This window comes from Cajanus cajan, chromosome 2, assembly GCF_000230855.2.
Source record: "Cajanus cajan strain Asha chromosome 2, NIPB_CcT2T_4, whole genome shotgun sequence".
Lineage (NCBI taxonomy): Eukaryota > Viridiplantae > Streptophyta > Magnoliopsida > Fabales > Fabaceae > Cajanus > Cajanus cajan.
Window position 1 is genome coordinate 51402571 of NC_138518.1, and position 15156 is coordinate 51417726.

Sequence of the window (15156 nt, forward strand, 5' to 3'; positions counted from 1 at the left end):
GGTGAATTTCGGGGACGAAATTTCTAAAAGGAGGGAAGAATTGTAACACCCCAATTCTCATACTTTGATTGAGGGTAATTTGGTAATTTTTAGGGTGATTTAGTAGCCCAGAACGGGCCGTTCCAAATTACTAAAACGAGAGTGATTTTGTAGCCCAGAACGGGCCGTTCCCAAACTGGAACGGGCTGTTCCAATTTACAAAAATTGTCTACAAATTTTAGATGGGAACGGGATGTTCCCAAATTGGAACAGGGCGTTCCAAATCACCAAAAATGTCTATAACCCTAATTGAGAACAAGCCGTTCCAGATATGGTCGTTATGGGTTAAATGTAACCCCAGAACGGGTCTTTCTGGTTTGAGAACGGGTCGTTCTAGTTGAGAATTTTTACACATGCCGTCAAAGTCCAGAACGGGCCGTTCTAGATTTGAAACAGACCGTTCTGGCGGCACTTGATGCCTATAAATAGAGCGCTCTAGCACTCCCAAAAAGCAGACTTTTCAGTTATGACTTCTTTCAATTCTGATTTCTTTCTTCTACTCTCTTCTTTTCCTTCTACACTCTCTGAAGATCGAGGGAGCACTCAGAGGAGGAGACCAAGGAGATCTCTATTTTAGTTTCAACTACTGTTTATCCATGTACGGGGGAAAAAGGGATTATTTGTATGCAAAGTTACATGAGGGAATTGGGTAGAAGAGGAAACTCGTAGGATTATGAGTAATTTTATAATTATTTCTGTTTGGATAATTATTGGTCTTATGTGATTCTATATGTATTTAGGATCATGAATATATATTTAATTTATAAAAATGATGGTCTGGGACAGAGAACGAAATTGTAGAAAAGTGCCTGTGAGTTAGGTTTTGGAAAAATTGGATTATTTCTGTTTGAGGAATTGATGATCCCATTAGATTCAATATGTGTTGAGGATTAGAAATATATATTTAATTTGTAAGAATGATGATCTGAGAGAGAAAACGAAATTGTAGAAAAGTGCCTGTGAGTTAGGTTTTGGAAAAATTGGGGGTTTTATTATTTGAGTTAAGATTCTATCTCTTAAATTGGTGATTGTTGAGATTTTCGTTAAAACCACTTTTGTTATCACTTTAAATTACTATTGTTTTGTCAACGGTCTCAAACACGGCAAGTATACCGGCCGTTCAAGTAGTAAAAATATCGTATCCACAGGGATTAGAAGGTAAAATAAGCATTTATTGACTATTCGTGACTAAAGAATAATTCCAATTTCATAGTTTATCATATGCATTCAAGGTTATGACTATTGGAATGAAAGCTATAAAAATATTTGATTGTGAGTGGAAAAGGTTAGGGATGGTATAATGGTTTTGTGAGGTTGTGGAGGTTAGATTTCACCAAACGTCAAACTAATGAATCCTTAATCTCTTGTTACATACATTGCTTAGTCAACCCATAAGTTTACTCAAACCTAATCCCTTAGAGAAAGAGCCTAGGTGCGGACATTGAATATCAATCCCTTGAGTACCCAATATCTACACCCGCATTACGGGTTAGGGTTTAAGACTACTAATGGGTCAAGCTCTATCCCTAGATACAATCTCCACTAGGCATATGTTTCAGAACTAGTTTCAATGGTATTTCCCAATACTCAATGGAACCTTAAATCATGCAAAAGGTGATCAATCCAAAGCAAGCATTAAGCATAGAAACGTACACAACAATGAATGAACAACATATATATATCATTGAAAACGTAAGGATTACACTAGAATTCGTTGGTTACATCTAACCCCACAAAAAATGGGTAGAACCACTCAACAATGAGGGTAAATACAAAATAGAGATGGAAGAGAGAAATGAAGAAACCGAAGGAAAGATACACATACGAACGTTCCCAAGCTCTGAGAATCCCTTCTACAGCTCCAAGGAGGCGCCCTTGCGTGAATGGGGAGAAAATTCCCCGAAAATGCCTTCAAATACGAGTTTGGGGAGTCAGATTAGGGTTTACGCGCCCGACGCATAAATCTTCACGCCCGGCGCGGGGTCTTCCAAATACTCTCTACCTTAGGACACGCCTGGCGCAATTAATATTACGCCCGGCGCAGATGTGGCTTTGCAGAGGTGAGACTCTGTTTTGATCACGCCCGGCGCGGGTCATGTGGCGCCCGACGCATTCACTCTTCTCTGCTCCTTAGCTTCTTAGATTTCCAATCCTAAGGGTCTTCAATCCTCAAGTCTCTAGCTCAATACCTGCACAAAAATGAGGTGGATTAAGGTATTGTTAGATGAATTTGGGTTAGTTATATCTGCACACAAAATGAACCAAAAAGAGAACAATTATATTGCAATGGTTCAGAGGATGAGTGGAATTGTTCAATAAGTCTCATCCAAAAAGAAGTAAAATTGAGACTTAACAATGATTAATTGGGTTTTATATTAATTTATAAATATTATTGTTATAGATGTGTATTCATGGTGAATTGCTTGATGGGTATGTGAATCATTGTATTGTGTGGACTTATCTGTATGTAATATGGAATTTGAGTTATGAAATGAGATGTGTGGAATGTGAATGAGATGTGATTGTGGATCCTCATACTGATGACCAGGGGTGAGCACGACCCTAGGATGGTAAAAGGGTAGCGTGACCTTGGCATAATGTTATGTTAGGGGTGAGCACGACCCTAGGCTGCTAAAAGGGTAGCGTGACCTTGGCATAGCATTATGTCAGGGGTGAGCACGACCCTAGGCTGAAGGGTAGCGTGACCTTGACATAGTAAGATTTTATGATGATTGTGATTGTTATGTGATTGTGGTTCCTCACATTATGACCAGGGGTGGCATGACCTTGGGCAAGAGATGCTACAGGCGTGACCTTGACATAGTATGGAATGGGTGATTCCTCATGCTTATGTCGGGGGTGGCACGACCTTGAGCAAGAGATGCTACAGGCGTGACCTTGGCATAGTGTAGGATGTGTGATTTCTCATGTTTATGTCGGGGGTGGCACGACCTTGGGCAAAAGATGCTACAGGCGTGACCTTGGCATAGGGTGGATGTGTGAGATAATTAATTAATACTTATGTCGGGGGTGGCACGACCTTGGGCAAGAGATGTTATAGGCGTGACCTTGGCATATGGTTAATTGTAAGATTTTTGAAAATTGGTATGATTGCGAATTGTCACGTGGTGATGATGCATGATTGATATAGTTATGATATATTGAAATGTTTATGAATATTTTTTAAGGAGATGATATGTTGTGTTTTCCTTATGTGCTTTACATATAAATATTTTCTTTTCTCACCGTGCAATTGTGGATGTTTTAGGTGAAGAAGATCCAGCTATGAGTGACATCTAAAATGCTAACAGTTGAATTGTGGGTATGCTCTGATATTGTGACATCGGGGCAGAGGATTTCTAGGACATGAATTTTTATATGGATTTGGAGTTGTACCTTGTCTTTCGAAAACAATTTGTAAACTCTTATGTTTCATTTTCTAATTTATTTCTTTCCAATTATCTTGGATATTGAGGAATATTTATGAAGGTTTTTATGTGAACCCTTTTACCTATGTTGAAAATTTTATTTCCTTAGTCTATTTACATTATTACAATATATGTGTTGGGGTAGTAAGAGTGTCACACGTGGTCCTATGAGCACAACATCTTTAAATGGCAGCAAATATTTTTTTACTATTTATAGATGATTTTACAAGAATGAGTTGGGTGTTTTTTCGAAAACAAAAATCTGATGTGTTTGCTACATTTCAGAAGTTTAAGATTTTGGTTGAAAATGAAGCTGGTTGTCAAATTAAAAAACTCAGATTTGACAATGGAACTGAGTATACAGCCGTGGAATTTAAAAAATTTTGTGATCAAGCTGGAATACAACATCAGTTCACCGTTCCTTACACTCCTCAACAAAATGGAGTAAGTGAAAGAAAGAACAGAACAGTGATGGAGATGACTCGGTGTTTGCTCTTTGAGAAAGGTCTTCGAAATACTTCTTGGGCTGAGGCGATAAATACCTCATTTTACTTGCTGAATTTATTGCTTACCAAAGCTTTGAAGGGTAAAACGCCCTATGAAGCATGGTGTGGCAGGAAGCCTTCAGTGGAGCATTTAAAAATATTTGGTTGTGTGTGTTACACTCATGTTCCAAATGTGAAAAGAGATAAACTTGATCATAAGTGTGAAGTTGGTATTTTTTTGGGGGTATAGTATTAATTCCAAAGGATACCGAGTATACAACTTGGAGACAAAAAAATTATTGTTAGCAGAGATATAAAATTTGATGAGTTTTCAAAATGGAATTGGAAGAAACATCAAGTAGAAGGCTCAAGTAAAGTGTTGTTTGATGAAGACACTCTGCAAGAGCAAGATTCTGAAGATGATGAAGAGAACTATGATAGTGACATTGAATTTCCAGTGAGAGGTACAAGAACCTTGGAAGATATTTATGTAAGATGTAATGTTGCTGCATTAGAGCCTACAAGGTATGAAGAAGCTGCTATGTTTGAAAGCTGGAGAGCTGCCATGAAGGAGGAGATAAAGATGATTGAGAAAAATAAAACTTGGCAACTTGTTGATAGGCCAAATAATAAAAAAGTGATTGGTGTTAAGTGGGTTTACAGAAATAAACTCAATCTTGATGGTTCTGTAAACAAACTTAAGGCTAGATTGGTGGTAAAAGGTTACTTCCAACAGTATGGAGTTGATTTTTCTGATACGTTTGCACATGTTGCAAGACATGATACAATCAGATTACTGATCTCTTTGGAAGCAAAGCTTGGATGGAAAATTTATCATTTTGATGTAAAATCAGCTTTTCTAAATGGATTGCTTAAAACATAAAGCTCTTTATGGCTTAAAACAGGCACCAAGAGCTTGGTATAGAAGAATTGATGGTTATCTTCTACAAAAAGAATTCAAAAGAAGTGAAAATGAAGCCACCTTGTATGTGAAGAAGTCAAACAATGACGTGCAACTCATTGTGTCTTTGTATGTTGATGATTTATTGGTTATAGGAAATGAATCAAATTCCTTAAACCAATTTAAGAAGGACACGGAGAAAGAATTTGAAATGACTAACTTGGGTGAAATGAAATACTTTCTTGGAACGGAGATTTCTCAACAAAATGATGGAATATTCATTTCACAAAGAAAATATGCTATGGAGATATTGAAGAAGTTTCACATGGAGAAATGCAAGCCTGTTACTACTCCACTGGTTGCAAATGAAATTTTTTCAAAGAATGATGGTGAAAATAGTGCAGATGCTTCTGTTTATAGAAGTATAATTGGAAGTTTGTTGTATCTTTTAGCAACCAGACCAGATTTAATGTTTGTTTCAAGTTTGCTTTCCAGATTCATGCATTCTCCAAGTCAAGTTCACCTTGGTGCAACAAAAAGAGTTTTGAGATATATAAGAGGTACAACTGATTATGGTTTGTATTTCTTAAAAAATGAAAGTGGAGAACTTCAAGGATATGCAGATAGTGATTGGGCAGGAAGTATTGATGATTCTAAAAGCACCTCTAGATATGTGTTTTCATTTGAGAGTGCTATTTTTTCTCGGAATTCAAAGAAACAGGATGTTGTGGCTCAATCTTCAGCTGAAGCTGAGTATATTTCAAGTGCAGCTGCTGCAAATCAGGCTATTTGGCTGAGAATGATTTTATTAGATGTGGGGTAGATTCAAGATGAAGCTATTGTCATTTGGGTGGATAACAAATCTGCTATTTCTATTGCTAAAAATCATGTCCAACATGGAAGAACAAAACACATTAATGTGAAGTTTCATGCCATTAGAGAAGCAGAGAAATCAAAAGAAATCAGGTTGGAGCATTGCAGCTTTGAGGAACAGATTGCAGATATCATGACCAAAGCCCTCTCTAAGGGTCAATTTGAAATACTAAGATCAAGACTTGAAGTGCTCAAGAAAAATCTCAAGGAGGAGTGTTAGACTTTGAGAATTTTCTTGATTTTTTGAGTACAAAATCTGTTGTGGTGTACTTGTCTGACAGCAATCTGTTTTAGGTGAAAAGTAGGTGATTTGGAGTATGTTTTTGGTAAATATACAGTAGGTAAAAGTGGGTAGTACAACTAAGTCAACAATGGATGCATTTTTTGAATAGTATGCTTGTAATATCATAAATGGTTGTATTTGTAACTTGCTGATATGAAAAAAAACGTGAATGAAAAACTGATTGCCCACTAAGAACTTGTCTTGCTCTGTTTTGCTCTCCACTCTTCCTATCATTCAGTTTTCGTTTTTTATCACAAAGAAAGAAAAAAACCATAACTTTGATTAAACTGTGGGCTTGGTAAATTATAAAATTACATTTTTTATGAAATAAAATAGTCTACCTATATTATTTTTAAAATAAAATATTGAGGAGAGGGTTGAGGTATACACTTACCCCTAAATCTGTCCGTGCTGATATCCAAGACATCCAACAATATGAATGTAACTTATTGAGATGGCTGGTTCACTTCCTTCCACATAAAACCACCCTCAGCAAGGACATTAAAATCTTGCTGGACTAAGGGTGGGAAGCTGGATAGATCCTGTTGCACATGATAGAAATCAGCAATTCCATCAAGACATGAATCCGACACAAAGCTACTCGCACTTGGCATAGATTTTATGTTCTTAGGTACATGATGTAGCAAATCCTCTTGTTCATCTTCAGACGTGGATGCATCATCAACAATGGCTGTAAAATCTCACCCCTTTTTTTATGAGATTTTGGGTTGGCTGGAACCGCAGAATCAGCAGCAACATTTAAATCACAATCTACCAACATTGGAAAATGGCTGCACGTTATCTATACCATGTCTTTGTTAGAAATAAATTCTGGATCCTGATTAGATTGAACAATCTGATTATTGTCATTTGATAGGTCTTCCAAAGATGGCATGCCATCTAAACAAGAGTCATTGTCATTTTCTAGTCCCCAAGAAGACATGAGTTCAAGTTCTACCATTGCAGCACCAATATTTGCTCTCTCTTGATTACTTGGAGATTGGACTACCGCAAGGGATGCTGGAACAACTTGCTCAGCAAGTTCATAATTGATAGCAGCAACTGAGTCAACTATTCCCAATAAGGCTATATGGTCCTCTTGGCTAGCAGAATTTTTAGCCGATTCAATTATCACTGCATTGACCAGCTAAATAACAAGCGGTAGAGGATTGACTTTCTCAGCAGCATCGTCAATCTGACCAAGAGTGCAAGTACCTACTTTAAAAGGTTGTGCAGAATCTAAATATGCAACTCCCTGAACGTTATCATGTGCAGCCACCACATCATAAATTTGTACAACTTGCATTGCAAAATCAACACCAATTATATATGGAACCACCTTTTCATATGAGGCTGATTGCTTATCTTGCGTAACAAGCAATTTAGCTGCATTATCCACAGCTGTGTTGATAGTACCACCAGCCATATGAGAAGCACCAGCTGGATCAGTAGCAGGGAAGATAGAACCAGCAACCAGAATTTTTTGTGGTGCTCTACCAGCAACAGAATTCCTGCCAGCCTCACCTACAGGTTGCTGAAATTTACAAGAAGAATTAACATGTCCAATATGGTGACATGATGAGCAATAATCAGGCAATATTTCAAAATCCAATGAAACATAAAATGTATAACCTTCCCTTTCTACCAAGAGATCATCCGGTAATGTTTATGCAAGATTTATCTCAACCAAAACACGTGCAAAGTGTCCATAAGTTCTTTGCACAGTTGTTTGATCCAATGCAATTGGAGTTGCAACACCCGAAGCAATAGCAAGAATAATCCAAGAACACCAATATTCTTGAGGCAATTCATAGATGCGCAATTGGACCTAGGCAAGAGAATTCTTGTAGCTTCTTGGGTTGAAATCTGGTTTTCAAATAGATAGCCTTAGCAAGCTAGGTTCTAAGTTCCAAAGATCAGCTACAAGAACCGTGCCAAGATCTATTCTTTGTTGGAATTCAAATTCAAAGAACCCTTTTCCAAGCAAGAAAATGTTCCATCCAGTAATGTGGTTCCATAGCCAATCCAGTTTTTCTTTCAATTCAACAACCTTCAAAGGTTTTTGGACCTTGGACAATAATACATCCATGAAGGTGATTGGTGCAGCACACTAAGCCCTCTTGGTAAGCGTCTTTCGGTATTTTGACGACGAGCACATCTCCCTTCCAACAAGGCTTAGGAAGGGAGGCTAAACATGGATCAATCGAAGATTGAGACAAAGCATTAGCAAAGGAATGGCTTGAGAGCTACGTACCAACACTACTAGATTTTAATGCATTAGCAACATTTTCTTGTTTACATTTGTTAAAATGTTACTAATTTTCAAAATCAAAGTCCCATATCGAGTAAAAAAAATTTATATAAGTTATTTTGCAACATTTTTTAAAAAATGTTATTATAGTTGCTTCTAAAATCAAAGTCCCACATTAAGTCAAAAAAAAATATTTCTCTTATATCTAATTGTAACCCATAATTAAAGTTTCACATCGAATAGATTAATGACCCATAAATAGTATATATACTCATATAGTTATATTTAAGATAAATGAAATTTGATATTCTATATATAATTAGTAGTGACTAATTAAAAATGTTTTTCCCTAAAAACTTGAGGAACTCCTAGAAATTTAGTTTAGGAGACATAAAAATATAATAATTAATAGTAATATTTAAATTATAATTAATTATTATTTTATAAAGTTATCAAAATCTTGGCAACATCATTAAAATGTTACAAAAAATTATTAAAATGTTACAAAAATACTACTTTGGTAACATTTAAAAAATGTTACCTAATTATGCAAAAATGTTATTAAAAGTCTTTAGCAACATGGACTATATACAACATTTGATAATATGTTACTAAAACAAATTAGCAACATTTATACATAATTAAATAACATTTTTCAAATGTTACTAAATACCATTTGTGTTGTAGTGCAATGGAGAAAGGTTGGCAACGGGCAAGGGCAAAAGTTGTCCATCATGCCTGACCATCCACTCATTTTTATTTATTTATACTTTTAGTTATTTATTAAATTTTTTAAAATTTATTTTAATTTTTTAAAATGTTAATTTTTATTTTTATTTTCAAAATTTGAAATTATTTTTAATTTTAAAAAATAATTTTGAATCTTTTGTTAATCAATTCAAAATTTAAAATTTGTCCTCATTAAATTTATCTATATAAAAAAAATAATCAAATTCAATTTACATTCAAATTCAAAAGAATTATAAACATTGTGAAAAATATATCTTGAGCAATTAAAAATTAATATAAAATTAAATTTAGTTTTTTTTAATAAAAAGAAAGGGTGCAAAGCATTATTATAGGACTTAAACATTTCAACAACGTTTTCACTCCTAATTAAGTTTACTAACTATTAACTGCAACATATCTCATAGGATAAATAGAAGAAAATTACATAGTAGGGGTTTAGATCAAAACCCACAAGGAAAAAAGGGAGAAAAGATGGTTAACAAAAATGAAATGCAAGTAGACCACTACAATTACAACCAAAATCCTTCCTAATCCATTTTTAGAGATGATCTCACCACACAAAACTTAACTTTTAATCTAACCACAAGTTATGTCATCCTTTATCATAAACAAATTCAAATCCATGATAGCTGCAAATAAATTAGCAAAAAAAAGTATTATTAATGCCAATAAAAGAAACAAACCCACCAAGATATGCACCACCATGATTTCGAAAAAGTCAATCACTACCCACATCCGTATTGCACTTCATGAACCCACATGTCGGAGGATTCCAATCCACTTATTTTACCATAAGGGGTTTCGGAGGTTGGATATCAATATTAAAAGTCTTCAAAATATGAACATCATTGCATGAGTGAGAAAAATATGCCCTTTGAAGCATACCTGATTATAAAGCCACTACTGAGACAATCAGAGATATAACTTGATTAACTGTGGATTCTTGATTTCTGAAACAAAATCTATTTCTATTCATCCAAATCATCCAAAAAACATGAACCAAGGTTGAAGAAACAAGTTGGAAGACTTGAGAGCTCCAAGATTTGTCCAATAAGCCCAACAACCCATGAGACAACCCCAGATCTATGGGTTGTTGAATAATATTTTGAAGCCACATCCTTAAAGAATGTGCAAAAAGGAGCAGTGTAAGAAAGGTGATTGAAGATTCTTGCTCAAGTCAACAAACACTACACATGGATGCCATAGACACACCTCTAAAAATTTTCATTCGTTGGCATCTTTCAGTGCATTACCCTCCAAAGGACGCAAGATCTAGCTAGAGGCAATGAGTTTGCCCGTATTTTCTTTGCCCAAGTGTACATGATATTGCTAAACTTCTCAAGAAGTGTCTAGCCTCTTTGAACGTGAGCTCAGCATTTTTCGTAGGAGACCAAACTAGCTTATCACAAACCAAATCATCTGGAAGACTATCTATGAGATCACTGCCTGTAAATGAGGAATATGCCTAAGCAAGACCTCAGGAATGTGCCATGCAGCTTGCTTAACAAAACAACCAATGTTAGCCTTTAGCTATCATTTTACCTTCAATGCAAGACCAAGAGAGTTAGTTATAGATATATTTAAGCACCAGACACCGTTCCAGAAATTGATGTTGCGACCACCCCTGAGCAACTATCTTGTGTTAGCTGAAACCTCATGTAGCTGACAAGTAATAAACGACCAAATCAAAGAAGCCTTATAGGCAACCAAAGGAACCTTATTTTTAAGAAACCTTCCTCTCATTAACGTTGCCCATTGCTTGAAGGAACGCTGAAAATTCCATGCAAGCTTTAATGTAGCCGCACCATTTGTTTCCAAAATAAAGAAGAGACCAAGTTCACTTTCGTTGAAGGGTCGACAAAGTTTAATTTGTGCCAAGCCACCATGACCAATTTAGAAGAAGTAGAATCACCAAACCAAATAAAGTTATGAATGAGTTGCTCCACCTGTGTTCACTACTTCTTTTGGCCATGAATAAATATGAAACTATAGATTAACATCCCTAAGGTATCAACTTTTACCAATTGAACACGTGCCATTAGAGAAAACAAGTGTCATTTCCAAGAGGCAAGTTTAGCCTTGATTTTATCTAACACACCATGAAGATGACGTAATCGTAGCTTACCTTTAAACAAAGGAATACCTAGATATGAAAGGGGAATACTTGCAATCGAGAAGCCCAACAAATCTCAAATCTGAGCCGCTCTTCACGCAGGCAATGAACCATAAAAAAAATTACACTTTGCAAGATTTATCACTTGACCAGATGCTTCTCTATATTCCCTAATCAAGTTCATGAAAGCTTTAAGACCAAATGCATTGCCCTGACAATATACTAGTATATCATTAGCATACAACGCATGAGACGGTGTAGAAAAGCCACGAGGACTAGACATAGGAAGCAACAAACCCCGAGAGACCAAATTTGAGATTCCACGACTTAAAACATCTTCAGCCAAGAAAAATAAAATGGGGAAAGTGGGTCACTCTGATGCACACCACATTTACATGACAAATATCCCACTGATGAGCCATTCAAGCCAAATGATAATCTTGTTGAACGCAAATTAACTTATATCCATCTACAAAAAGCATCATTAAACCCAAAAACCTTTAAAGTAGAAAGCAAAAAGTTCCAATCAAGTGTGTCAAAAGCTTTAGCAATATCCAGTTTCATCACCAAATTACCACCAAAGATCTTGGAATCCAACATATTCATCACTTCTAAAGTAATACAAATATTATCCATAATATGCCTCCCTTTGATAAAGCACCATTGCTCACAGGATATAATTTTTGGAACCACCTCGGCCAACCTATCTGCAAGAACTTTGGTTATTACTTTGAATTGGAAATTTGCCAAAACGATTGGTCAAAAGTCAAATATATAAGGCATCCACCCTTGGGAACTTCGAAATTAGTATCATCAAGTTAGAATTTAAGCCTGACAATAACCAATTGTGCTAAAAAATCAAACACCTCATTATGAATGATGTTCTAGTATTCCTGAAAAAAATTCCCACCAAACCCATTTGAACTCAAAGCACTCGATCTGAACAAAGTAAACACTGCCTGTTTGACTTCCTCTCTGGTGGGAACGTTAGTTAACCTTAGATTGTCCTCATGGTTGACCAAGCTAGGGATCACTGTATTAACAAGATTATTTGGCATACATGGATTCTCCGAAGAAAAAGTCTATTATAAAAGTCAAGTATGTGATGTTCTATGCTCGTTGGAGATGTCAAGATCAACTCCTCATCTCGCAAGTAACTCATATGCTTCATGGTTCATCTATTTTTAACCACTCAATGGAATAAAGTTGTGTTCCGATCCCTCTAGGTGAACCATCTCAAATGAGCTTTCTCTTTCCAAAATGACTCCTCACAAAGAATGGCTTGCTGCAACTTTATCAGTTTCTTGACTTTAGCCTCCAGATTCACCTCAACACATCTTTGGATGGAGTCCAATGCCTTCGTAGCTTGTTGAACTTTGACATGCACGAGGGCAAAGTTCTTCACGGTTCCATCTCTTAAGCTCTTGCTTCACTAATTTGAGTTCTTGTTTTAACACAAACATAGGGCAACCAACCACTAGAAGTGCCCAGTCCCTCTCCACCAGTTCCCTACAACCCAAGTGCAATGCCCGCATATCCAGGAATTTAAAATGGGATTTTGGAATAATATCTTGCTTCTCTAGAAAGGCCAATATTGGGCAATGATCCAATTACTACATACCAATGTTCTGCATGAAATAGTGTCCCATGCATCAATACATGCCTCATTGCATACAACCCTATCTAACCTCATGTAAATACAACTAGACCCAATACGACCATTTGTCCTTGTAAACTCTGCACCTTCTTTATGAATATGGTCAAGTTGAAAATCATTGGTCTAGTCTCTAAACTTTGAGCAAGATAAGGAATAAGGTAGGTTGCCCCCTTCTTCTAATAGGCGCTGAGAACTGCATTAAAGTCCCCATGAAAAGCCAAGAACCAACAAAGTTTTATTGTAACAAACTCAAATCAACCCATAATTGACATTTTATCACATAAGAAGTAGAATTATATGTAGCAGTGAAATAGTGGGACTGATTATACAAAGTGAAAGTTAGAGCAATAACCTGAAAGGAGGTCATCATAATCGAAGGCATTATATCCAATGAACAAAACCCCTAGATGTTTGGAGTAAGATGGCCATGATTATTATCAGCGAAGTGCTTCAATCCAAGTTATTGCCAAAAGAAATCTGGTACACGATCCACTATTATCCGAGGTTTTGCTAAAAAGACAAAAATAGGTCTATGTTGCAAACAAAGATGTTTCAAAGCAAGCATAATCTCCTCATTTGCCAGGCCTTTTGCATTCCAAAAGAATGCCTTTGTTACCCGGTTCTGGGGGCCACCTGTAAGTGGTAGGGGTTGAATCTTGACTTATCTATTCTTTTGCCTAAGGCGTTTCCTTCTTGACTTGGTCATAACCTCTTCAAAGAGAGGGGGAGATTGACTTATCGCCTCGTCCATTTGATCCCCCAAAATGGAGAGACAACCTTAAGATCATTATGAATAACTTGGTTATCCGCTCTATCAGAAGCCAAGTTTATGTCATCTTCTGCACCTATATCAAGTCAGAAACATGAGTCAAAGATGCATGGTTCTCATCGGTATTAGCCTCTTTTCTAGCAACCTGAGTTAGAGATGCATGGTTCTCAATGATATTAGCCTCCTTGTCAACAACTTGAGCCTCATCATCATGTTCTTCATCTTGCATAATTGTAGCCACATCAACCCCTACAATAACCAAAGATCCATGAACATCATATTACACCAAAGATGTCTTGTTCACCCCTAGCATCATCTCCGTCTACCACTGCCTTTTCCTAGGGAACGGGTTTCCATACCACATCTTGTTGCACCTTTGGATTACTTTTTCTATCTGTCCTTTTGCAATCCACCAAAGAATGACCGATGGTTTGGCAAGAAGAGCAAAATGGGGGAGTTTTTCATAAACAAGATCCACAAGAAAACATAGCCAATATCCTTTCTACAAGGATCTGATCACGCAACTTTTGTTTTAGGTTAACGTTAACCAAAACACAAGCAAAGTCGCAAAAGCTATGACGCATTGTAGTATCATCCAGAGATAAAGGTGTTCTAATGACATGAGTAATGGAAAACAAGACTCGCAGATGCCAGTACTCTTGTGGCAAGCCAAAAATATGCATCCAACATTGTGTGTTTGACTGACAAACATTGTTAGGGTTGAAATCTGATGTCCAAGAGAATAACCTTAACACTCCGGGCTTGAGGGTCCAAGAACCACCAGCATAACCTTCCAAAGATCTTCAATAGATGAAAAAGAAAATTCATAGATTCCTTTTCCTATAAAGACCATCCAATAAGGGAGTGGCTTCCACATGTTACTCAATTGAGAACGTAGATCTTGAAAACAACTTGGGGAGAATCCTTTTGGAAGCATCAACCTACCATGAAGGTTGTTCTTGCATCCATCCAACCCTACAAGATATTCCTCTTTAGGTATGGACACTGCCAAGGCATCCCCCTTCATACAAGGAACAGAGAGCTGGCTGATCGAAATGTCACAAGCCTTGTTAAGCACTAGTGCAAATGATTTCTTGCTTGTTGGATCTGTTACCAAGGAAGGACTTACATCGTCTGTAAGGAATGCCCATGGCACGACCATGTCCATGTGGTTAGCCATGATGCATACACAACGTACGTATCGAAACCCTAGGCGATGCAATTACTTTTTATACAATACTAGTTGAACCAACCAATAATAATATATAAGAGTAAATAATATTATAAAATCTTTTATTAAAATGGAAAAATATTAATTAAAAGTATAAATATTAAGAATTTATTATTGAAAAACGCATTCTTATCATTAAACTCAAATACATTACATATATGAATAACAAATATATTTAATCTTCGGTCAATTTTTTCAAGAACAATGTCTCCTATAAAAAGTTTGTTTTATTTCCATTCTAAAAGAAAATAATATTGGTTGGATAGAAGTTTGTCTGCTATAGAAGTTTGATTGTTAATGAATTATGATAGAAGATTTTTAAATATATATAAAAATAATTAGTAATTATTAGTGATCATTTGTTACTATTAATAAT

The 15156-nt window shown here is 36.2% G+C and overlaps 1 long non-coding RNA gene across 1 annotated transcript; it reads right to left on the bottom strand.

The window, feature by feature from the left end:
• Positions 1 to 336: 336 nt before the first annotated feature.
• On the bottom strand, positions 337 to 14719 carry LOC145954346 (uncharacterized). The gene is made up of 3 exons (XR_014431550.1): positions 9698 to 14719; positions 6404 to 8197; positions 337 to 2228 (listed from the first exon to the last, which is right to left on the bottom strand). It is a non-coding gene; the product is annotated as an uncharacterized LOC145954346 (long non-coding RNA).
• Between the last annotated feature and the right edge of the window lie 437 nt (positions 14720 to 15156).